General features: G+C 40.4%; 1 protein-coding gene across 3 annotated transcripts in view; it reads right to left on the reverse strand.

Annotated features, from left to right (window-relative positions):
* trpc4a (transient receptor potential cation channel, subfamily C, member 4a) overlaps positions 1–25,109 on the reverse strand; it is a 101,855-nt gene that overhangs the window by 39,176 nt on the left and 37,570 nt on the right. Inside the window, exon 1 of one of the 3 annotated variants that reach the window (XM_050039934.1) lies at positions 6,533–6,572. The exons of 1 other annotated variant lie outside the window; for it this stretch is intronic. The gene's annotated coding sequence lies outside the window, so the exon portion shown is untranslated. Of the gene's footprint in view, positions 1–577; positions 1,160–6,532; positions 6,573–25,109 lie in introns of those variants that run through there. One more of the 3 variants, XM_050039928.1, reaches the window with a different exon arrangement.

Consider the following 25,109-nt stretch of genomic DNA (forward strand, 5'->3'; position numbering starts at 1 on the left):
TTCTGTGCAGAGGGCCCCTTTCTTCTGGTATAATCACACTTTCCTGCAATCAATACAAGATTTAGAAATAGAAAATCTGAGCTGTTTCCCTGCACAAAGCGTGTGGCACCACTCAAGTGTGAAGGCAAGGAATATGTTGAGTAAAATGCCTTTTAATTCTGAAAGTTGTATTGATTAGACAGCACACACTGCGTGGACAAGCTTTCCAGTGGACCATGAAGCCCATTTAGAGAAGCCTGTCCTGTGTTTACAATGGCAGTAAAGCAAACATTAAATTGTCAGCATTCACTAATTAATGACAACAGGTCTGTGGAAATTGGCAGACTGCAGCTGTAGTGCAAGGCGCCTGCGTACACTCACAGGTGAGATTTTGACATTTTTATTTCTGTGTTTGTGTGCGAGAGAAAGATTCCAGGGAATAGCATGGATGAAAATAAAAACGGTTGTGAAAATAAAAGAATGGGGCTCTTCTTTTATTTATCTGCTGGTGCACACACAGTAACATCTTTAATCTTTACAGTCTTCTCCTCCAGCGTGAAAAAGCCTTTTATAGACAAAATTTGAGCAAATAACTAACCTGTGGGATGTTGGGCATTGGAACTTCGCCCATGGAGATCAATGTTCTTCCTTTGGATAATATCCCGAGACCACATGAGGACTAATCAAACAAATGCTTAAAGCTCTAAAAAATTCATTCGCCTCAACTTCTTGAATTTGGCTTCATCCAAATGTGAAAACTGCAGTGTGGATCTGCATGAAGACCCTGTTAATGTGTTGGTGCCTTGTGATGCCAGTCCGTCTTTTTAGTCTAGTCTGCATTCTCCCCTCTCATTTTTTGGAGACTTGACAGTATCCCCACTGTACATCCAGTCAGTTTTCATCACGACTTCCATTCGGTTCCATCTGAGGGGGGGAAAAAAACGCAGACCGGCGCACACCGCATTCAGCTCACCGCGCAACAAATCCTGGAGACGAAAATAAGCGACAACCAAGTTTCCTCGGTGGATTACACCTGGTTCAGCAACGCGTCCAGTTTCCCCCAGGGTGAATGCTTTCACCGATCTTCTTTCCCACTCGACTTATCCACCTGTTGGGGAAGATTGAGCGAAAAGCAGCGCCTCCAGGAATAAACGCAGAGCGGCCAGATGCCTGGCAAGCGGTCTGCGGAGCGCTGCTGCAAACTGGTCGTGCGCACTTGGAGACGCATTGAGCACTGTGGCACTGCAAGAGGGGGGGAAATCATCTAAACAAGCAACTGAGCCAGACATCCAGCCTCTCCTTCAAACAAATTAAGATCACACTTAACATAAGATTCAGTTTCCCATTTAGCTTTGCGTGTGTCAGGAATGCCATCCAAGATAAGAAACAGAGAGGAAGTTATGGTGCGGATTATTCTAAGAGCATTATAAACGACTTGAGCTTTTCAATATACATTGGAAACCAGTAAAATTATTCAAAAATTAAAATATATCATGGAAATTTTAATCAGAGACGTTAAAAACAGATAATAAGATACATTTCTGCACTCAACTCTTATGTGAAACCATAATGTTTTACTTTTATTCATTAGTCATCCAGTGAAAACAACATAATCAGCCAAAAATACTGCAGGGCAGGGATACTCAACCTGCTTTATGTGAGGGCCACTTTTGCAAAATAACAGCAGGCCTGGAGCCAGTTAATGATAAACAAAAATCAATATTTTTCAGTATAAATTAATTAACCTTCTGCATTTGCTGAGGCATTTCTAGGATTTAAGGACATTCGGGGTTTAGCCAAGACAAGACCTCTGTTTGAGGGTTCACTGGTTCCTCCTCTGGCACTTTTTTGATAAACAAGCTCTATTTTGATGTTTTTTATGCACTCTGGCACCTCATTAACATTCAAAGTACAAGACAAAAACTCCTAAAGCGAGTCAATTTATTTTCTTTGTGAATTAGAGAATGGTTGGTGGCCACCCAACACCTTATTCTGCACCAAATCTGACTTGCAGGCTGTAAATTGTGTGGTTGCTGGAGATCAGGGGTGTCAAACATACAGCCCGTGGGCCAGAAAGGACCGCCAAGGGGTCCAATCCGGCCCACTAGATGAGTAGACTAAGAGGTGCCAGGTTTCAGGAGCAAGTTAAATTCTGCTTTGGAGGCACCCTGACCAGAATACAGTTCTCTGATTTAACAATGAATACTTACTGTGGCCGTGTTTAAAGATACTGAACATTGTGCAAAATACTGTCAACCAGCAGCTTCCAGGAAAGGAACCTGTATCAGGAAATGTATGATGAATGCATACGTCATGACAGTGAGAAGTAGACTGGATGAACGGGAAAATCTGAGAAACACTATTGACATCTCAGGCTGTTAACAAAGGAAACTGTATGCGTTTATCACTTAATCAAGCTAAAATCCAATCCACTGTGTTATGAGTGAGTTGATGTGATGCATACTGAATATGGGAGAGAAGTGACAAGGACACCTTCCATCCACTCCGACGTATTCATCAGTGGTCTGGACACACTGTACGTGCCTGGTGTCAAATTATATGTCATTGTTTATTCACTAATTTCTCCCAACAGCGAATCAGCTCACTGATTATGGATCAATAACATGCCAACTGTCTCCCTCTTTCCCCCTCTGTTATACTTACAGGTCTGTTGATGTTGTAAATTCTTCCTCATAGTGTGTAATGCTGCTGAATGTCCTTTGACATGTTTATAGTCTCCAGGCCAGACTCATTCCTTGTATCTTGTCTGTGTGTGTGTGTGTTTGTGTGTAAGTTTATGTTGGCAGAACTTGTGTTTGAACTGCAGTTTCCAGTCGCACTGAAATGTCACCGGGGACAGATTTTTGGATATGGTGAGCCTTTGATTACCGGCCCAGTCGCCAGAAGAAAATGTTGGCATTGCATGGTACGTTTCTACAAACCACGAATATGTTCCAGTTGTACTTTTCATACGTATCACATCAAACTCTCTGAAGTGACGAAGTTGTGATTGCATGTATATGAACTGAATTTGCGGATAGCGGATGGCGTGGCATCTAAGTGAGGCCACTGCCAAGCTGCAGACAGACCATTCTTCAAGATCAGCAAACCAAAACACCAGCTGTTTTTCAGGGAGACAATTCCAGCAATGATTGTGCCACTAAAAATTGTTGTTTTTTAGCCAGCCATTGCTGCTTTTCCTGGGTAGATAGTGCCACCAAAAACTATTTTGAACCAAAATATGATTTTTCCAAACCTTAACCAAGTGCTTTTTGTGCCTAAACATTACCACACATTAACCGCAGTGTTGAAATGTAAAGTTTCAACATATCTGCCACATAATAACATACAAATATACATAGATGCAGTTTGCAGTAACATGCAAAGCCAACATTTATTCTGGTGTGATTAGTCCGTGTTTGCTTCTGATACTGGAACGTATGTTTGTGGGAGGATAGATTTGTGGGTGTACTACGTATCATTATTGTTCTGTGTTGCAATCATAAACAGAAATTAATGCTATGGTCAAAAATGTGTATGCACAACACATACTGATTTAATCATTAAAAAAATGAAAGAGCCTCTCCCTGGTCTGTGCAATTCTGGCTGCCTCCTGAGGCATTTTCTAATTAAAAAATAATTTAAGGCTTCATGTCCCTGTGCTGCTAATTTCTTTGATGCACACTATGGAGTCATATTAAATGGCTGCACCCGTGGGATAGCAGGGTTCCCTGAAACTGGGCTTGAATCCCACATGGAGGCTCCTCCTGGGTGCAGAGGCTCTCTGCATCTCCCCTGTCTTTTGGTATTGGGTTCATTCAGAATTATTACCACCCAGTATATCATTATAACAAAGAACACTTCTCGTTGAGGGTCAATAATTACATTAGTTAATCCGATCGAACTGATTTAGGGAACACATACTTGCAGGCATTCAAGGCAGCAGTGCATTGATGCAGAAGGGCAGGTAGGAAATTAAAACCTAAGATTTAAATTAATGTGACATATAAGTGATGCCTGCAGACATAGACATGATAATCAATAGTCAATTAAGCTAAAGTACTATGTCAATAACTCTCTGCTTGTTCTTTTCTCTGTGTGTGCTTCTTAACAAAAGCTCAGGAGTATATGTAGAGCACATTTAAATAATCTCCTTTAAACTGAAGAATAGAGTCTGTTTTGCTGACAGGTCAGAAATCAGAAAACGTTAGTGATTCTAAAAATAGTCCCTGAAGCTAATTCTTCTCCCATAAAAGGGCCTTTAAAGGGGGGTTGATATGAGTAGACATTTAAACAACATCTGATGTGATGTGGGGAGAGAGAGTAAAACAGTAGACTCCACTAGCCTCACTTACAATGATTTATCCGCTTTCTTAAAGCTGGCTCATGACAGCGTAGAGCCTTTGTTACAGTAAAGGTAGCATTTCTTGCACTGGTTGATATGATTTTGCATGGAGGGGAAGCAGTCCGACTACCACAGCGAGGGGATTTACACACAAGGGGCTCCTTTTCTATTTTTACGTAACAGTTGCCGGATAATGGTGAATTCCCCTTATCAGAAATGCAGTGTAGTTTCACTTGTTACAGCATATTGCAGAGTGGGTATAAACACTGCGTCAGTGCTGCGCTTGTTGATAAGACTTTCTTTTGCAAACTATTCAGCTGCTGCAGCACATTTTGGAGCTTTTGGGGTTGTTGCTCCAGCCCTCTCAGAGCTGAACTGTAGCGCAGTAACTTCTCACCCAAAAGGGATGTTTCTGGATGTTTATGAACAACTGGCGAGACGCCCTGTAGTTAAGAGTTGCATGAGTTTTAACAGATGGCGCCATCCTTATCAAGGTAAGAGGAGACTCGATGTGTGCAGCAAGCTGTCTCTGCAGCTACAAAGCCAACAGGCACCCTCTCAGTCTGTGTAATGAAACAAGCCCACTATTCCAATACGAGCATCCAGTTGGGAGTGATCTGCCTTTGCAGTCGCCCCCCGTCCGTCCGTCTTCTCCCCTTCTTCTTGTTCCTATCTCTGCCTCACACTCTCTCACACAGCCGCAGGTTAAACCCACTTTTGTTGAAAGCTTAACAAAGAGTTGGACTTCTCCCTGTTACAGAGGTAGCCTGTGTGTGTGTGTGTGTGTGTGTGTGTGTGTGTGTTCCCTGAAATCTAAACTTGTGCTCTAACCCAGAGTTTTTCTTTTATCTCCATGGAAACGCAGTGCTGTCCTCATCCTGTCCTACGCTTCTGAGAATAATCAGTCACCCTTTCATGAAGTTTCACCACGCCATGTATAGACTTTTGAAAAGGCAGTGCCCCTGTCAACATCATGATTATATAAGTCACAGGTTTTCATAATCCCTCTTTTTGTTTTTTCTTCTTCTGGGTGCATCTGTGGGAGTCGTGCTATATTTTCTGTCTGTGGCTCTAGGGGTTCCCTGAGGTTACTGTGGCCATCTGAGCTGTTTAAATCCCCATTACTCTCATGCTCTCTGAGAAGCTACTGGGTAATTAAAATTGATCTGTCTCCATCCTCCCTGGAGAAGCGCTGAGGCTGAGACTGCCACCCTGGCTCCCTGACACACAGTTCACATTTGATACAGTAAGCAAAAATGAGCAAAAAAGAGGATGAACATTTCCTCCGCAATGCACAGTGGAGGGCAATGATTTACTCCTGTGTCTTCATATTGTACTGTCACTGCTGATACCTGTGCTGCATTTCATTTTTTGACATTTCTTTTTTGCAAAAGACAGGAGGAACAAAGAGACGACTTTTGCTCATTTTGGGTTCGCAGTCAGACGAGGAGTGGGGTCATGTAATTCCCTTTGTGTAAAACTAATTTGCTTTGCCAAATATCTTTTGTAGGAAAGGTAATTGCTGCTTGGATTATGTTTTGTTTTCTAATCCATCATGTGTGACAACCTTACATTGCACAGAAGTTGCAGGGAGGAAGTCTGGGTGGATGGTTGGGCTTATAAAATGCATGGCTTTGACATATAAGACCAAGGTTCATTGTATTCTCAGGCTGCAAAAACACTGCTTGAGGTTTGTCAAAGATTGTGGCTTAATTAAAAACATACCATACTTAGAGACACTGTTAACTTTTAATATTTCACCAAAACCATGATCATTCCCTCAAGTTCACCAAGTTGCCTAATCATGAACATAAAAAACATTATCAAGGGTTAATGTACAAGAGATGAATAATGTAGGGGAAACACTTTAACACCGAACATTCTGCACGTATGGTCAAAAAAACATTGTGCTATGCTGATAACAACTGTAATCTGGCCGGCATTACATTACCATGTATAAGTTGACCACATGGAGAGCAGCCAGGGCACAAAGTTTTCATTGTATGGAAATGCACAGATGGCCTCTTAATTCATATGATAATAAATTCCTTGAACCGTCTGTACAAAGTGTGCAATATTTTGTATTTGCAGTTAGTTGTTTAGTACAGTATCCGCCTCCCCTCACATCCGAAATCTTGGCGTCATTTTCGATCAATTCCTCTCCTTCAACTAGCACATTAAACACATTCTTTCAAAAACATCGCCCACCTCTGTCCATCCCTCTCCTCCTCAGCTGCAGAAACCCTCATCCACGCCTTCATCACCTCCCGTCTGGGCTGCTGCAACAGTCTACTCTATGGCTCATCTTCAAAAACCCTCAATAAGCTCCAGTACATCCAGAACTCTGCTGCTCGGCTACTCACCCACTCTCGCACCTGTGACCACATCACCCCCGTTCTCCATAAGCTCCACTGGCTCCCCATCCCCCAGAGAATCCACTTCAAAATACTCCTCAAAACATACAAAGCCCTCACTAACCAGGCTCCACCCTACCTGTCTGAGCTCCTCCATCATCACACTCCCAACCGCACACTCTGCTCTGCTGATGCAAACCCCAAAGTACTGAGCATACTAGGGCTGCCCACGACTAAGAGTTTTCCTATTTGACCAGTAGTCGTCATTTAGGGCCATTAGTCGACTAGTCGCCCACATGTATATATTTATTTAATTATTATATGATATATTTTGGGCGGGGCAACACAATGGTTTGAGTTGAAGGTGTGAGAAAGAATAGTATCAGTAACATTGTTAACACTGTGCTACATTACAGAGAAATACAAAACCGTACAAATTAACCTTCATTAATATACTGTAGGCCTATATTTTATCTACAAGTGCACATCACACACTGAGCGAGCTGCCTGTTAATGACGCTGTCGGCAAAGCAGTAACGACTGTGCTAAGTGGCTAATGGGAATGTAGTGACTTTCTAGTGTTGTGTCATTTGCGAACGAATCGTTCAAAATAACGAATCTGTTGAGTGAAAGTACTGAACTGAATCACTTCCAGAACTGATTCGTTCATTTCTCAGCTCAGTTGAGCTCAGCAGCGAGCGTGCAGACCAGGAGTGGAACTGCCGATTCGGTCCGTGCGAAAGATGAAACACTTGCGAGTCGCAAGACAGCCAGGGTGCAGGGAGGGACTGCCTACCACGTGACGAATCACTCGGTGAACGAATCACTCGGTGAATGACGTAACCCCGATCCCTGAGTGATTCAAATGATTTCTTCTCAGCAATACACTTTCATAGGGACTGTTTTCTCCAAGCTAACGGCTAATGTAGCCAGGAGTCAAGCCACATGAACACAATCTCACACCTCCCCATTGTTTTAATAGACTTAGTTTCCAGATAAACAAACTTAAAACATTAGGCTGGCCAGTAATGACACTCACCAGTGCAGGGCAGACGCAGCAGCAGCTCAGCCGTGTATCAGTTCAGTGAGTCGGACTACGCAGTACACAGTCAGGGCTCCTCCCGCCAAGCACTGAACGATTCGGTGAACGAATCTTTTGAACAAATCTTTTTATTGAAGTGATTCTAGTGATTCAGTAACATCTAAAGAACTGCTTTGCCCATCACTACTACTTTCATGTTTCAGATGATACGTCATTTTTGTTGTCGACGAATGAAGATGAGTTTACATATCACCTTGGGTTCATCCTTCACCTTCTCAAAATGATCCCACACTTTGGATTTCCTGCTCGACATGTTATTAACGAGCCTGTGTGATAACTGCAGGTACCAGCCCTGGAAATTAGGGGCCATACACATGCTGCATCTTTAACCGTGTGGAAAATGCAAGGTTGGGTGCTGGGCACTAATCTTGTGCCTTTTCTGTGCCAGCTTTCAAGAGCCTGACGGCAGGTTGTGTCCGAGGTTGCTAAGCAACCTTAACAAGCATCGTATAGCCTATTTACCTGAAATCCTGAGGGCAGAGCTGATCTTCTTCCAGGCGCTGTTTATAAGTGTGTAGGCCTATTGTCGATGGGACATAAGCTCTGAGTAGCTCTGCACTAAAATCATCAACTAAGATCAACATTTCCGTATTTATCAGACTGAATATTTAGGGAAGAAAGGAAAGATATCTGTCGGCTGTGATTGGTTTGTAATGTGACTCCTGCCTGACCTGCTGAGCATGGCCTCTTCCTGTGTTTGTCCTTTGAAATTAAATTCCCACATGGTCCAGTCATATAGGTTTTGATTTATTTTGACAAGGCACAGCTCCTAATAGAGTTTTATGTTTGAAATCTTGGCGACTGATGACCTTCCTGGTCGACTAACATTTGGTCGACTATTAGGGGCCAGCCCTAGAGTATCCGACTGGATACAGGCTTGGATTATACTGCACCAGTTGTGTGATGGATGTTTTTATATACAGTCGTTTGGTTGTTTTTAAATTTGACATACGTAACACAGGATGAGTAACTGATATATGCAGGATTATGCAGGGGGTTGATGTATTCCTTTAAGCCTAGATCCTCCAGCTACATATCCTGTGAGTAATAGCCATTTGTTTGTGGACATAAATACACTACTGTGAGTATAAATTCCAGTGACTTTTAACAGCCATTTCCTGCGTAATGCTGATACACTCTCCAATCTGCACTTTCACAGGAGTTTGAGCCTACTATGTGAATGATGCCAAGGATGAGTAAACAGCTCTTCCTAGGGAACCACAGGTTGCAGCAGCAGAAATGGCTCACTCTGCTCGGCTATCACTCTCCAGACCCCAGAGAGAATAAACAGATTTGAGGACAGTACACACATGTCCTCTGTGAGTACATCCTGAAGCTCTGGGCTACTGTGCAGGATGTTCACTAACGCTGACCCTTTATGAAAGAGCAGCTCTGACTCCGCTGCAGTGATCTGTCAAGGACACAGCAGTTATCTTTGGTTTACGTAACATTTAATGCAATGCTAGATTTTTTCCTTACTTGTATGAAGGCACAAAATGTTTGCAGGGCGCTCTATGATTTCCTTTTGATTTGTTTTTTAATCATGCTTTTTAAAAACTAGAGATTAAACTATGACAGACCAGGGTTATTAAAACTGGATTTTTAATGTCCGATCTTTAAAGGCAATGACATATCATCTTTTCATCTCTCTCGGCTGCTCCTTTAATTTTGCAGTAACGTAATGCAGCATCGTCAGGACTCAAAGTGGTTGCCCTTGAAATCTCAATGGTTCAAAACAACATAATACATCTATATGCCCACGTTCCCCTTTATCTGTCACCCTCGGCTGTGCAATTCACAGAGTGGAATGGCCTGCTGTTAAATTGAATGTCTACTGTCTGCTTTTAGAGCTACTTTGCAAAAGAAAAAGGGGCTGTATTTTAACATAAGTCAGTTAACAGTAAGAGGGTGTCAAGCCTTTCCCAGCTGACAGTAAAATAACTTTAGGATGGTGAAAAATAAAAGAGCAGCCTTTGCTCTGAAGACATGTTTTGGCATACGTTCACACACTGAAGCGCAATGGAGTGCATCTCTTTACTTTAATAAAATGAATAAATTAAAGAGCAAACCTCTTAATGTCTTTCTCTGTCACAGGCAAAAAACATTAATGGAACTATCATGCAAAAATGTAAACAGACCAAGCATTGGTAAATGGTTAAAAGAACTGCCTGCATATATATATTGTTTAAAAGATACCTATTCTATATAGGAAACATGAACTATTTAAAAAGGTATGGGATCAATAATCTTAAACATACAGATGTGGAAAGTGTACTGGGTCAGCTGAGTGAATTTGCGGATCATTTATAGGCTACTAGGGAGCGGGAGAAATATTTTTATTTAATTATTTTTATTTATCATTAAATATATTAAATTAAATGAATAATTTTATTCATTTATCTATTTATCCATTTATTTGTTTTTATTTTTTATACATTTTTATGTTCTATTTATCCATTTATTTGTTTTTATTTTTTATACATTTTTATGTTTAAAAATGTTTTTTTTTTATCTATTTATTTATTTGTTTGTTTTTATTTTTATATATTTGTATGTTTAAAATCTTTTTTATTTATTTATTTGTTTTTATTTTTATATATCTTTATGTTTAAAAAGGTTTTTCTAAAATCTAATAAAGAAAGTGTAAAAAAAAAAACTGTGAAATTTTTTGTTTGAAACTTGGCTCGCATGTAAAACTCACTAGACCTAATGATGCAGTAAAACAGGTTGTATAAGCCACACAATTTCTGCTTCTTCATTTTGCATAATTTGGTTTATAGCTGTTATGGTCCTACTTTTTATTGTCTCTGCTCTTAATAACTAAGAAAATCTGTCGTATGCCCTGTAGTCATCCTAAATTACCAGCTAAACTCAAACCCCTCTAATGACACTGTAAGAGACTGTCCTCCCAAAAAAACCCATCAGCATCAGTTGTTTCAATGAGTGCCCCAAAACAACATATGTTAATGTTCATGTGTCAGAGCCCTCAAGCTGCTGCAGTAATTATGAGGAAATCAGGTGTCATTATTACAGAGAAACAAAGTCTGCGTAAGGAGGCGGTCGGGGAGCATGATGATGCATTTTGTCATTTAATTTGGAGGTCTTGCGCTGTAAACACTACCTTGCACCAATTAAAGTGCAGAGAAACAATCTACTATATGAGCAAGCTGCACTGAATCATCATAACACTACGCTGAAAAACCTGGTTTGCAACAGCAGCTGCTCAGTGTCTGTTGTCCATGATGTACTGGGAGGGTGATTCAAGCAGCAATGCAGAGCTCGTACTTTTACATTGTCTTTACAAATTCTTCACTTCAGTATCCAACACATCACTGATAACTCATCACAGCTTCTGAATACTTGAAAATGAAAGAAAGGGTTACTCCAGCAATTTACTGCACTAATGTTGGGAGACTTCTGAGTGACTCAAAATTGATGCCGCAGCAACCGACACATCCTGACTTTTAGTAGTCAGTCACACTCCTCATGACAAATTCCCTTTTTCCACATTTATTTCCAACTTCAAAAACTGTGTCAGAATTCATATTATGTACAGTGTGTGGTTTCTGTTTGCAAACTGTCAGCATTTCACTGGCACAGTCCACTGCTGGGAAAAAAAAAAGCTTTCCGACGGTGCCAGTGTTTGGGTAACTCTGAAAAACAGGACACCAAATTTATTTCTCTGGTGGTGGCAGCACAAATCTCTGCTCATGTGCTGAGGTTTTGTGTGGGTAGCTTTCATATCAGCCCTGCAGCATCAGCATTTAACCGATTCAGCATGGCTAGCTGCGTGACCACTAGGGCAATGTAATCGTCCCGACTATATGATAGGGATCAGCAAAACTTTCCACTTTCCCAGACACTTTTTCAGGATTTTTCTGTGGCAATATAGAGTTATTAGGAAGTTTTCATCTTTGGTAGCGACACTATAGCTGTAACAATATAAGATTGCTGTAAATTAGTTTCCAATCATTAAAACAGACATTATTTTCTAGTATTTATTGTTCATTATATTGAACTAATGCGGCTGTTTTGCTTGTTGTCTTTACAAACTCAGGAGCTACTTCCTGTCTCACTTTTAATCTAATGTCTTTTGTCTGTAATCGACAATCATTTATACTTTGTAAACTGTGCAGGTTCTTAACAGACACATGGCTACTGACACACACACATTAGCCTCTGCTGGTATCAAACCCCCATTAGACCTAATTTACTGAGCGTCCTTACTCTTTCTTTCTGTCATCAATTTCTACTGGTGGGTCTATCATGTCCTGCCCACACCAGGGAACAACCACCGAGGAACTGCTACACAAAGAAATCACTCAGGGGCCGTTAATGAAGCCACATTTATAAGAAACCAATATGTGGAGTCAAACACACATAAATCAAGCCTGTTCAGATGCACTTTCACGAGTAGTTATTTTAAGGATGCTATTGGGATGCTTTAAAAGGATGAAATTTCTTTAACTGTCTGATTTATTCACTCCGTTTAATAGACGTGCTGTGATTAAAGTCCAGAGATAGTGGCTCAGTGGTTTGGCTCCCCTCCTTAACCGTGCTGCAGTTTAAATTCAGGCAAACCATCAGATAAAATGCAGCTAATCGGCAAAGATATTTGTTTCTGTTACACATGAACAAACTGCACCACACTTATGCATGTGTTGCTTCTCTTTAATGTCACATTTCTTATGTTATTTTGGTTGAATCACACCTCCACTGCAGGTGTGATTCCTATTTTCTCCTGCTGCTGATTTCCTCCCAAATCTCCAACACATGCAAATCAGTGGGAGTGAAGGCTTGAAAGCACCCGTCTGTAATTATCTGTCATCCCTTTAATTGATGGGGCAAGCAGTCCAAAGTCTTTTCCTGCAGTGGAGCAAAGATTCAAGGACAAAATCTGAGCAAAATCTGAGATAATAAAGTAGAGTTTAAAAAAAAGAAAATAAAAAGCAGGGAACCACTTAGATCTGAATTGCTCTACAAATGGCAATGGCTCTGAAAAACATCTTGTGTGAGTGTGCCAAAGCATCTCAGAAGAACTATTTAACTTTCTCAGACTTGCAAACCGGCATTTATGAGATATTGTCAGATCAGTATCAGTGAGCTACAATTTAAAATTAATGCAGCACAATAAGGAAATCACTTGCAGAGCCCCAAATGAGAACCGTGTAGAATCTATGAAAAAATAATGTTGTTTGAAAGCGTTTCATACTGTTGTTTCCTCAATTGTTTTGAGTATGATTTGAAAGCATGTGTTCAGAGAGAATGTAGAAATGAGGGGAGAAATAACTGGCACAACTCCTGTTGCTAAGGCTACTGTTGTCCCTCGAGATGCAGCTCAGTGTGCCGGTGTGTGTGTAGCTGTGAGGGTGTGCCCACATGTATGCTTTAGGCATCAGTGTGTGTGTGTGCGTTAGATTTGATGACAGATCCTCTCACTTCAGTGAATTAATGTGCGAGCCTCCGTGCCCCAAGGGACCTGGTGGAGAGCCAGGTGTTGACCCCTGTCTGACCCCCTCTATCAAGGGGGGCGACCAGATGGGGGAGTCTAAAGGCCTTTTTCGAGAGCAATGCTGTCCGACGACATGCAGGTACAACTCAGACACCTACAAAGAGAAGACAAAGAGTGAAGGTGTTGACAGGTCTGAAGTGAAAGTGAGAAAGAGGAGGGGTTTGAGTAAAACACTTTCTGTGAGTCTCTTTTTACCTCGTGTCCACCTTGGCTTTTGTGGTGTCTGAGCATAGACTCTATAAAAGAAGTGGTCATTGCTACCATGATGTCACCCATTGGCTTGAGTTTGGCATTTGTCACCATCTTGTTTCTTTGGGGCCAGAAGAGACCATAATAATTGGACGAGAGGGTGGAGCTGCAGGGTAGTGAGGGGTGGATCTGACTAGATATGCTCCATCCTGACTGACACGTAGCAACATGTCAATCACAAGGTAGACACACCCTCAAGCATACCTTGCTTTATCATCTATTTAACCGTAAATGGGACCATAATTTACAAAATGAACATATGCATGATACCTTTAGTCACGCTATGTCATATCATTCTAATGAAATAGCCTGTAAATCAGTCACGTTAACTTGCTAACTTACCATTAGCATTAGATGAGTCAACTATACAGCTGCCATAGCTAACATAATTTAAGTCAATCGTGGGGCAGCTCCGCGCTGTTATCTGGGGTCAAAACAATAACACTGAAAATAACTATATGAGCATGTTGAATGTTGCTGTAATGTAATAACGTTACCATACAAATTGGTGGCCGGTCTCTTCTTCTTCGTCTTCTACTACTACTGCCGCTTCTTTTTCTTCTGGTTAATGGCGGATGGCAACTGGTGTTTAAGGTGCATTACTGCCCCACTCTATGGGCGCACAGGTGGTTTAATATACGGAGGATTTATCGAACACTTAGGAAGTCTGTATCAAGGAAAATTATGCTGAGATAATTATCGTTATTGTTTTGTTGACTAGCCCTATGAAGATGACTTGAAACCAGCAATTGAAACCATAAACTCATTGGGAAGATGTTTACTGAGATATTAATAAGAAGGGTCATTTTCTCCTAGACTTATATACCAGCCACAGGGTCCAGGTTTCTCCTCAGTCAAGAGTTCTATGTTATGTGGATGTCATTCAGCGTCATGCTTGCATTCGGCCATGTCGTCGAGCTAGTTTACTGTCTCTGTCAAGCAGATGGCCGATAGTCGCTCACTCTACAGCAGGAAACTGCACCTCAAAATAAAAGCTCTGTGCTGAACATTCACTGTACTTTAAAATAGTGTGTTTGTTACAAATTCGATATGTTTGCAAGTCACTTACGGTCCATTCAGAATGGACCTGTGACCCACCAGTTGGGAACAACTGTTTTGTACAATCAGACCTCTTTCTGCAGCCAGAGGACTCGCCCCCTGCTGGCCTTTAGAATGAATGCAGATTTGAGGCACTTTCACATTAGCTTCACTTTTCAGTCCCTGAGGCTATGACCACTTCCTTAATACAGTCTATGCGTCTGACAGACATGCAACTTGTCACTTTCCTCCAACTAACACTACACCTACTGATTTTTGTGATTGCCCTCTTCCCACCTTCCTTTCAGCTTGTCAACTCAGATTTTAACACAAGATATCACTCTATTTTTTCCCCCTTCATTTTCCAGTCACTGAGCACCGATCCACTCAAATCCCACAGCCCTGAAGACTAAACATAGCATCAATGTAAAGTGAACTGTGTTGTGCAATCTTTTGATTGGGCTTGGTTGGCTGTCTACCAGGCTATTGATCACAAGGGTTGTTGTACTAGGCTGGAAATAGAGTAGCCTCCTGCGACCCTCCGTTTTGGGTTTGCTTCACCTTAAGCCCAGTTCAGACCAAAGATTCGTGCTGAGATGAGAAAAGTTGCAGCGGTGTTAACTGGCCGTCTGAGCTCGATTCAAGTTGGCCGATGGTGTCACCTGCAACTCCGCTGGTCAAATTGCTGGAAACTGGTTTTGGAATGTAAGGCACGCCACCTGTTTCTACAGCCAATCAGCTTGTAGTTAAGTCCGCTGGTCACGTCAAAATGACTTGCTGCCAGGTCCTCACTGTGTGCCGGTGTCAGACGGTGGGTTGCTGCTGCTGCTGCTCATTGTATGTGCTTACACCCCTTTGCGCACACACTCTTTGACTAACGAATGAGTGCTGCTTACTTATATTATTGTAACCTATTTATTATGAATACAGTCCATCTGATGCTCGCTTTGTTAGTTTTTCACCGTTTCATTACTACTACAAATGCAACTGTAGCCAGCATCTTGCTATCTCTATCCTCATTCAAATTTTAAGAAACTACAAATTACATTCAGCCACAAAAATAAGCCTGATAAGCTGGAAATCAGAACGGAAGTACAGAGAGTTGTTGCATACAGTAGTGATGATACAGCGTCTCATCTGGTTGCATTGGTGTGAACTGACAGCTTTTTGCAGAACAGTGCATTGTGAATAGGTGCATGTTTGAACTCGTCTTGTCGTAAATCTTTGGTCTGAAGCGGGCTTTGTAGAATTGTTGTCCTCGTTTGTGAACACTTTAATGTGTCATCTAGGGAGGGCCATCTCTGCCTAGTCTACAGCCAATCCTGACATAAATAGGGACAAAGTACAACACCTAATCAACTCTTATTGTTTAAACTTGTTTATTTACACTTAATAACATTTGTAGTTTGATATAGCTGACATAGTTGACCAATATTAGTAATAGTACTAAGCCAACACTTTAAAAATAAGGAAGCACTGAGGACACAAGGACTTCATTACTATCTCGTTTGAGAACACTGGGACTTCATTATTGCATCATTGTAGCATGTCACACAGGCCAATTAGGGGTAACAGACTGTTCCTACAGACAAAAAGGACGTTCCTAGCTTGGGGTATGGAGAGAGGAAAATTCATACAGAGTTACATAACAAACAAATGACAAGGCTTTTAGATATGCTGCATTATTTGCCAGTTTGTTTTTGCCCAACAATGTTCAGGCATTGAAATAAACAGTTTTAAACTTTTTTTTAACACACTTGTGACAATGTAAAAAAAATAAATTAATAAAATTGTCACCATATGAAGAGGGTTTTTTTTTTCAAAAACGACTTACTGTTTGAAGACAATGCTTCCTTTTTAATACTTCTTATATTTATCAGGTCCAACTGATACAAAATAGTGGGGAGATTAAAAATGCATACCAAACAAAAGCCTGAGTCCCAGGAGGGTAGTGTGCTCATTTCTCCACATGGTTTATAACGAGCCATTCTGTAAAACTCACTGAAAGTTTTTTAATATTTCAGAACTTTCATTTGATTATTCGTACAATACACGTAGCAACTACACAACTGAAATACCTGGTTAAGGACAGAAAATCAGGTGTGATGAGATTTGGATGGAGACTCCTAATCAGCCTGTATTTTGTTGTTTTGCTCACATCAGGTCTTTTCCAATGTTGCAGTTGCAGCTGCTTTCCTCGTTTACCCAAAAAATAGAAGGTATTTACAAAGAGTCAGCAGCCGCTACTGAGTTGAAGGGCATAATCTGTGCTTGAAATGAGGATATGAATCAGTTTGTTCAAGTTACTAAAGTGTTTTAGCTGCTCATGATTACATTTTTCAACAAAAATTCTAATTAATGCTGTTTACACAAAATGTTGCTGTCCTTGCCCGAGGTGTTTTCTGCGTCTAACTGGCTTACAACACAAACATTCATCCAGGCTCTGGTTTGTTTTTGAGATATTCTTACATTATTTCAACAAAGGCTTTCAACTCTCCCTTGCTTGTGTGGGGGGGATTACGAACAGGCTGACAAACTAACAAATCCTAGGTTACGGAGACTCTTTTCTTTTGTGGGATGCAGTTTCTTTTGTTTTTGCAAACACCGTGTTCATGCAGTCGCTGCCAAAATGTTCTCATAATTGATGTAGCAGAGAGCTCCTGCTACACATGGTAAAGAAGGACCTTATGAAAGCTGTTCAAAAAGCAAAAACAGTGCCCTAGTTGCAGGCGAACAGACGCATTGCTTTGATTGCCGGTCCCTCTGATATTAGGTTCTCAACTTTTCCAAACTTTTCAGGCAGGGAGGTAATTGGACAAAAGTGAAATATTCATGTCTGATATGCTCAGAGTTAAAAGATGACGTATTACTTCATTTCATTAACTCAAATATTTTAATGAATGTAGAATTCTCTTAGGGTCATTTCAATAGATATCAGCCCTCAAGTAACTCCTATCTAATTCATAGGCTTTTTAATTATTAATGTGTCAGAAAGATAAAAATGTACATTATTTGTGGATTTAAATGCAACTCACAGTCTTACAAAGACAGTTTTGGTGACTGCTGTGTTTATCACAGTGGCTTCCTATTAGTGGCGTCTCTGCACACATGGCTGGTAAATATGATAAACTGACTCTTTTTTTCCTTGCGCAGGTTGAACGAGGACACCTTCTGTTGTGCGAGTGCTGCTGACACCTGAATTTTTCTCCTAAGGATAATAAATTGAAGAAAAGTCAGTTACAAGTACCACAAGTTTAAACTCAAGTGACACCACTTTCCATCACAGCACTGGGTTAATTAATAAATCTACCGCAGTTAATTGCAATCATGTACGTTAAGATATCTAATCATTTTAGACAACCGTATAGGAAATTTGTTCTTTCCAGTTCATGTGCCAACCCAGCTGTCTTTGTTCGTTAATAAAGTTTTGATTTCCATAGCATTAAGATTAATACACATTGTAATCTCCCTCCTCTATTTTTCCTTCTTTGTCTTGTTCCATTCACTTAAAAACTACTTATGTACTTATGTATTATCGTCACCTTCTGTCAAAGATAAAAATGTCACAAGCTGTGAGACTGTGTAGGAAGGCTGTCAGCTAATGAGGTGATACCACAGATTTGTGTGTAACATAAAAAGTCAATCAGAAAAAAGGGCAAATATGCAACAAAGGAGAAAGTAGTTGATGCCTCAGGAAGAGCCTGTGTCAGAAACAATTTCCTCTTTTTCTTCTTCTTATCATTTTCATTTTGTTGCCCAGTCAAAGTGTAACTAAAATTTGTGGTATTGCCCATCACTTGTCAGCTTTTAAGAAAACATGAAATCTGGATCTCTGGAGTAATTTGACACACATCCACACACACACACACTAACTTTAAGACATCTCCAGTCATGCTTGTACTAATGCTTTGGGAGAGGCTCGTGGTAATTACCCTTATCGACCTCTCCTCCCCAGAGGTATCAGAGTCACAGGTTATCAGACCCAGGATCCAATCACAATGCAAATAAAGGTAAGTTGAGCGGACCGATGGAAGTCATGTTTCATGTTTTACTCCTTCTTCCTCTTGCCTTAGGTGAAAGAAGTACCCAGAGAAATCCAATTATTAGCTCAAACTGCATTGATTGTGTCCTCCTCTAATAAGGTATTCAGCAAACCCACAGGGAAAAGACAGGCAGCGTCTACCACGAAAATAATAGCCTGGTCTGAGGATGTGGGGATAACTTTTGTAGAACAACACATAACAAGGGCTTTGTCAACTAATCAAACAGACATTCTGTAACCTCCAATGCCTCACTGAACCTGCACCTTTGATTTTCTTTCCACATTTCAACCAGCTGTGCAATTATGCCTGCCACGTGTGACAAATCACATACACCATGGGTTCACAATAAATCAAACGCTTACAGTATATCACACGAGCAACAAAAACAAAAACGAGTCCTAAGTGAGGTTTTGTGACGTGCGTGCGTTCTGTAGCGGGTCGTATATAAAAGGAACAAGCCCTGTGTTGACCACCCACATCGAACACGTATAAATGAGAAAATCCTGCAAGACGTGTGCTGGATTTAAATCGGTTCATCCTGACCATCTGCTATGTATGCATCTGTGTGAGTATGGTCAGAGGGCAAGAGAAGAGGAATAGAGTAAAGGACTGAAGGGGGGTTACACTGAGAAGGAGAAGATACGCATGTCCACATAGGGACAGAGAGAGAATAATTTATGGGGCAAATCCAAAAGATAAATTTCCCCATCGGGAGCAAGGAAGTACAACTGCATTTAGATTACAGGGGCTGACACCATGGCATTATGGTACTGACAGACTCATGCACAGTTACATTTAGTGTTATGAGTTTCCCTCTTACCAGTATGAATTATGCAGCAAATACTGCAGTCCCAGGCTACTTGAGTGGAAAAAGACAAATGCAACAGCTTCTGCAGGTCTGCTATTAAAGGTGTTACTCTGACAGCAATCCAATCATAAAAAAAAAATCAACCATTATCCATTTCTTTATGTGGCTGGGAATAATTGTCACCATTCGTCAGCTGCCTGTCACTTTGATTCTGTATTTAACGTACCGTAAAGTGTTATAGCCTTTGCTTTTATTGGGGAATATTTCTGTTTCTCACATTCACACCTATCTGAAAACAGCTTGTAGCACTTTACTGGTCTCTTGAAACTTTATGGAAGGAATAAAATGTCTGCAAATACACTTTTTCCACAGAAAATAAACAGGTGGATGTTTGACTAAATTTGCAAAAGGATACTAAAGTAGCACATCAGACAAAAAAAGGAAGGTGACACAGAACCTTGTTTTAATACATGACTTATTTATTTTTAATGGAGAACAAGTGAAAACACTGCACCAGAAAATTTCTTTTTTGTGGTGTAGTGATAAAGCCTTTAAATTATTCATATCTGCAACAGCACAGCGTCTACATTTCACAGACTTTTATGTGATAGTGTTAGGGGTTGAGTGCCTTGCTTGACAGCACTTCAGCAATAATTGGTGAAGGAGGGGAGGGTGTTACTCAACAACGCACAATTGCTGGTTACATAAGAGCAAATGAGAAGAAAAATGCTACAAAATCATAAATTAGGGCAGAGAACTGAAAAGAGAGTCCTGAGATGACTTATGTGCGAGCAGGAACCACAGCTTCACACTAATGACTCAACCTTTTTGGTCTCGCATAACATCATTTTCAGATGTAGAGGTGGAGCATGGAGACAGCATGGAAACATTTAGCATCACTGCATTAGAGTTTAAGTTTGCGACAAAGCAAAATCCCCTTTTTCATTTATCACAGTTATGAACACTTTTCCCTCTCAGTCAAGGTTGAGCAGTACATATTACCAGCTGAGAGTATTAAGATGCCCTGCTGGTTTTACTCCTTCTCCTAACGCCTCTTACATTAAAATGCCATGTCCCTCTCCTGATTCAGTGAGAGTTTAGGTGCCATCAAAATAACCAAGCAACTGGGCACCTTACGTTTCATCTCCCCTGAAAGCTGGTTTTACTGTGTAATTACTGCACGTTGGTACAAAACGACAGCAAATTGTTCAAATAGTGTAATCTAGCACCTTGGGAGGAGAGAGCTTTCTAAAGCCTCTCAGAGGACACCATCACCATGGAAATGACCAGTCTCTGAAAATAACAGAAATTATCAGTGCGCTGTAATTATAGGTGTGGAAAAATGCACTCCATAATTTATTTGTCACTGTGTTTTCTCCTTAGAAGGACTCTGCACATATGAGCGACGAGTCAGAGAAAATAACATGGGTATAAGTTGTGTATACGTATTTATAGAGGATAAATCACAAAATGCTTTATGAGAATAAATGCAACATGAAAACAAGACATAAATAACGTCCTGTTGTTTGTGTCTTGTATAGCTGGTTGTGTTAGCACAACATTAATCATATATGTATCTTCTCATTAATCAGGCAGCATTGTATTGCCTTCTGGTTTATGTAATTTCTGAGACAATTAGGGATCTTCCTTTCCTTCTCAGTTGCTGAGGAAACAATCTCCAGACAACAGCAGCATTATGTACCAGTACTTGCTGCAAATATATGGAACTTGACTTCTAGAAATAATTTATAAACCATCATCAGAGGCAACACATTCTCATTCCCACCTCATTACATATTAATGTTTGGTCATGGACCATGTCCACATATGACGTGCAAGGTACCCTGGGTGCGTTGGGTGTTGACGTTCTGGGACAACGTGTTAAGTTCTGCCTGTTACATGCATTGTCTCACTGCAAAATACACTTGAGTTTTCACAGGAAATTAACCATTTACACAGTCATTGACCTTTTTTTCCTTCAACAACTAACGCACATGATTGGGATTAGGCAACAAAAGCATGTGGTTGGGTTGAGGAAAAAGGACAGGATTTACCTTTATAATCTTACAGAACACGAACACCCTTCTCCTGCGTGAAGGTAGGTGTTCGCTGGACCCATCCACCACCCCTCCCGACCATCCCACTCAGACTTTTGCCGCCTTAACTTTCGTTCTTGTCCCACTGTGTTTCCCCTGACGCCACAGAGCACTGTTTAACTATACAGCAACTGGCTGCGGATAATGCCAAGTGGACAGGATGGCTTTGTTTGTCTGTGTCTTCGGCCACAAAACACTGCCCAAGTGCTGGATTTCGACGAATTCAGAGCAAGGTTATTGTGAGTTGCAGTTTTTGTGATTTTGGTGTGAGGGTTGATGTTGCTGTTCCTCTGAAAAGCTTTAGAAAAGATGTTCACCCAAGTTCACCCAAAATCAAAAATACATTGTTTCCTTCTTTCCTGTAGTGCAATTTATTAATCTTGATTGTTCTGGTGTGAGTTGCAGAGTGCTGGAGATATTGGCCAAAGAGACGTCCGTCTTCTCTCAAATATAATGGAACTAGATGGCACTTGGCTTGTGGTGCAAAAAGAATACATTTGAAAAACTAAACAGCAAAGTCTCTTTCCAGAAACCATGACCCGGTTACTCAAGATAATCCACAGACTTTGTTTTGAGCACTTTCACATAGGAACTACTTTCTTTCCACCAAACTGCATTCGCCAACAGTATTACCACGCTGCTAGCTCACGGTTGGCAGGTGTAGCAATAGAAAGAAAATAGTTCCGACATGAAACTGCTCAAAACAAGGTCTGTGGATTATCTTCCAGGTCATGAAAACTGGAAAGAGACTTTGCTGTTTAGTTTTTCAAATGTATTTTTTGGGGCTTTGAGCACCACAAGCTGAGTACCATCTAGTTCCATTATATTGGAGAAAAAGCAGACATCTCTACAGCTGATATCTCCAACACCTGGCAGCTCACACTAAAACTATCTAGATCAATAAATAGCACTACAGGTAAGAGGAAAAATCTGTATTTGGGCTGAACTGAGCTCCTTAAATTCTTTGAGAAGCCTGTCATTTGGCCCTGACCATTACATCAATTTCATCACCATTTATTTCCTGGGAATTATCTATCCCGTCATAGTGTCTGTGATGATACTTGTAATGGCGATAAACACTAAACAGGGTGAAAATAATCTGGTCTAAAAGACCTTTACAGGAGGGTGTTGTCTGCATAACAATGACACCCGATGGCGTGATTGCAGATGATGGCTTCACTGACACACTGGAATGTCAATGACAGACAATAGAGGAAAACAAGGTAGAACATCATGCTTTTTCTCAAAAGGATAATCGCTGTGGCTAGTGTTACGGTTATCCCACTCTCACTGAAAGTCAATCCACTGCTGCCATGACGCTATGTATTGATTTTGATTTGAGGGCTTTTAACAGTTTCATCATGCCTCTTTTTGTGGTTTCCTGATTGCACATTGTGGCAGACAGTGTCTAAATGTCTCGGCGTACGGCAGCTTTGAGATTGCATGTTGTAGGTAAAAATGATTTTGACAATCTTTGGTGTAGTACTTTTAAAGTATAAAGTCACAGCTTTCAGTTTCAGAGTCTGCAGCTACTGTTCTTAGTTTGTTCAGCCATAGTGGATCATTCCTATTTATTCTTCAGCTATGGCTCCATAAAAGTAAAACATATAACTCTGTACAGCAGAGAATTTTCCCTGCAGAGATAACTGTTCATGTTGTGGATATATAGTTAGTAAGAAAACAGGTAGAAAGTAACAGAAAAGGCATTTATTCAAAATGTGTCATAAACCTTAAGATATTGCTGGATATCACAGTGTGTATATATGCCTTTAAAACCAAATTGAACAATAGGGGAATTGAGGCTTGACTCTTATCACCCGAGAGCTCCTCTGCACCTCAGGCAATGCTAAAAAGTCAGGTTTAAGCTGGTTACCCTTTTATACCTGCAGATACAAACTGACTGAAGGTGATCACAGGGGCGAACCGTGTTTAGATTATTAACCAGTTTGCATAGAATAAATTGAATTATAATTGAGATACATATTCATGAAATTATAATCACCATTAGATAATTCAAACATGTTTTTTTCTTTCCATGATAACAGATGTAACCTTTTACCTATCCAGTTCATCACGACAGCCACCAACGTGAGGAAAATGGCGGTGATGGAAGAATGGGTAATTAAGATGTGACAGTGATTTGATTATTGTTCACATAAGCTGAACTGGAACTTTCAGCGGCGTCACTCCAAACCGCTATTACCATCAGGTTAATGGACTTGCCTGCAGGGAATGAGGGGGATGGGTGAAGAGGGGGGCAAATGAAAGAAACTGTGAAAAGACAGCAGCTGAGTGAGGTCAGACTAAATGTCTACAAGGCTTTTATTTCTTCAGCTTTAAGAGGGGAAAAGAACTCTTAAGCCCCCGAGGGCTTAGCCAGTGAATGTCATAGCATTTAGCTACACATCCATCTTCTTCTTGAGCAGTATGATATCTAAAGGGTAAGGTACAGTACAAGTTTCAGTCACAGAAACAGTCAGGAGAAAACAAATGGAAAGAGCACAGTGAAGGATCTTTTGCTCGTTGCAATATTATTTATAATCCAATTGGTTCTGTTTGTCCATTGCAAACACATTTCTTATTCCATTTTCCTTTATATGGATTCTTTAATTTCATCTGTCATATTAACAAATGGTAGTGTTCTTGTTCCCTCAGTGGACTGAAGGTGTTAGAGTGCTCACTGAACCATATGGGAACTGGTCAGGTTAAATTAAATACAACAAACGTCATGGAATTTAACAAGTACAATATGTTCAAGCATATATGAGTATTCATATGAGGTTTAACTTATTAAAGTGAGATGATACAGTATGTATCTTATTTGTGCTAAAAGAAGACATGTAGATATTTTATAAGCTGTAGGACAGAGATACAGAGAGAAACAATCAGCTAAGAAAAAGGAATTAAGTTGTTTGAATCTTATCTTCTGGTTTAATTAAAATGACCTCATGAAAGAAAAAGGCGATTTGCCGTTGCTATCTGTAGAAAATTAAATATCTCAGTGAAGCAAACAAAGACACTCATTAAACTCAATTTAGAGAGAGGCATGTGCATTTATGTCTGATGTCAGATTCATGCTATACATAGATAGATACAGAGAGCAAGAGGGAGAGAAAGCTCACGGCCAGACACATTAAGCATTTCAATCAAAGGATAGAATAAAGTAACCACAGGGAATCTGTGCCAAAGACAACAGCCAGAGAAAGAGGCGACAGAAAAGCAGCATTAGAGCAAGTTAAAACATGTAAAAATGATACAAACAGGGACATTTTGTTATTCTTTTATGAGGCATTTACCCCACCATAAATTTAACAGTATGGGTTTGCCTCACTGTGACTTCTCCTTCTGAGTTAACCACAATTTAGAAATAAGAGACAAGGGATGTTAAATGATCCTGATACTGTTTTATTGTTTCAGGAAATCAGAACTGCTTGTTTGTGCCTCCAGTCACTAAGTAAACACATTCGAATTGCATTGGAGTTGGATCGCACTGAGTTTGACAACCATGTAAACTGAATGCTGCTCAGCTCCAAAACTATAATCAAAATGAAACAAACAAATGCACAGTATCAATCATAAAATT

This window comes from Epinephelus moara, chromosome 3, assembly GCF_006386435.1.
Source record: "Epinephelus moara isolate mb chromosome 3, YSFRI_EMoa_1.0, whole genome shotgun sequence".
NCBI classification, from domain to species: domain Eukaryota; kingdom Metazoa; phylum Chordata; class Actinopteri; order Perciformes; family Serranidae; genus Epinephelus; species Epinephelus moara.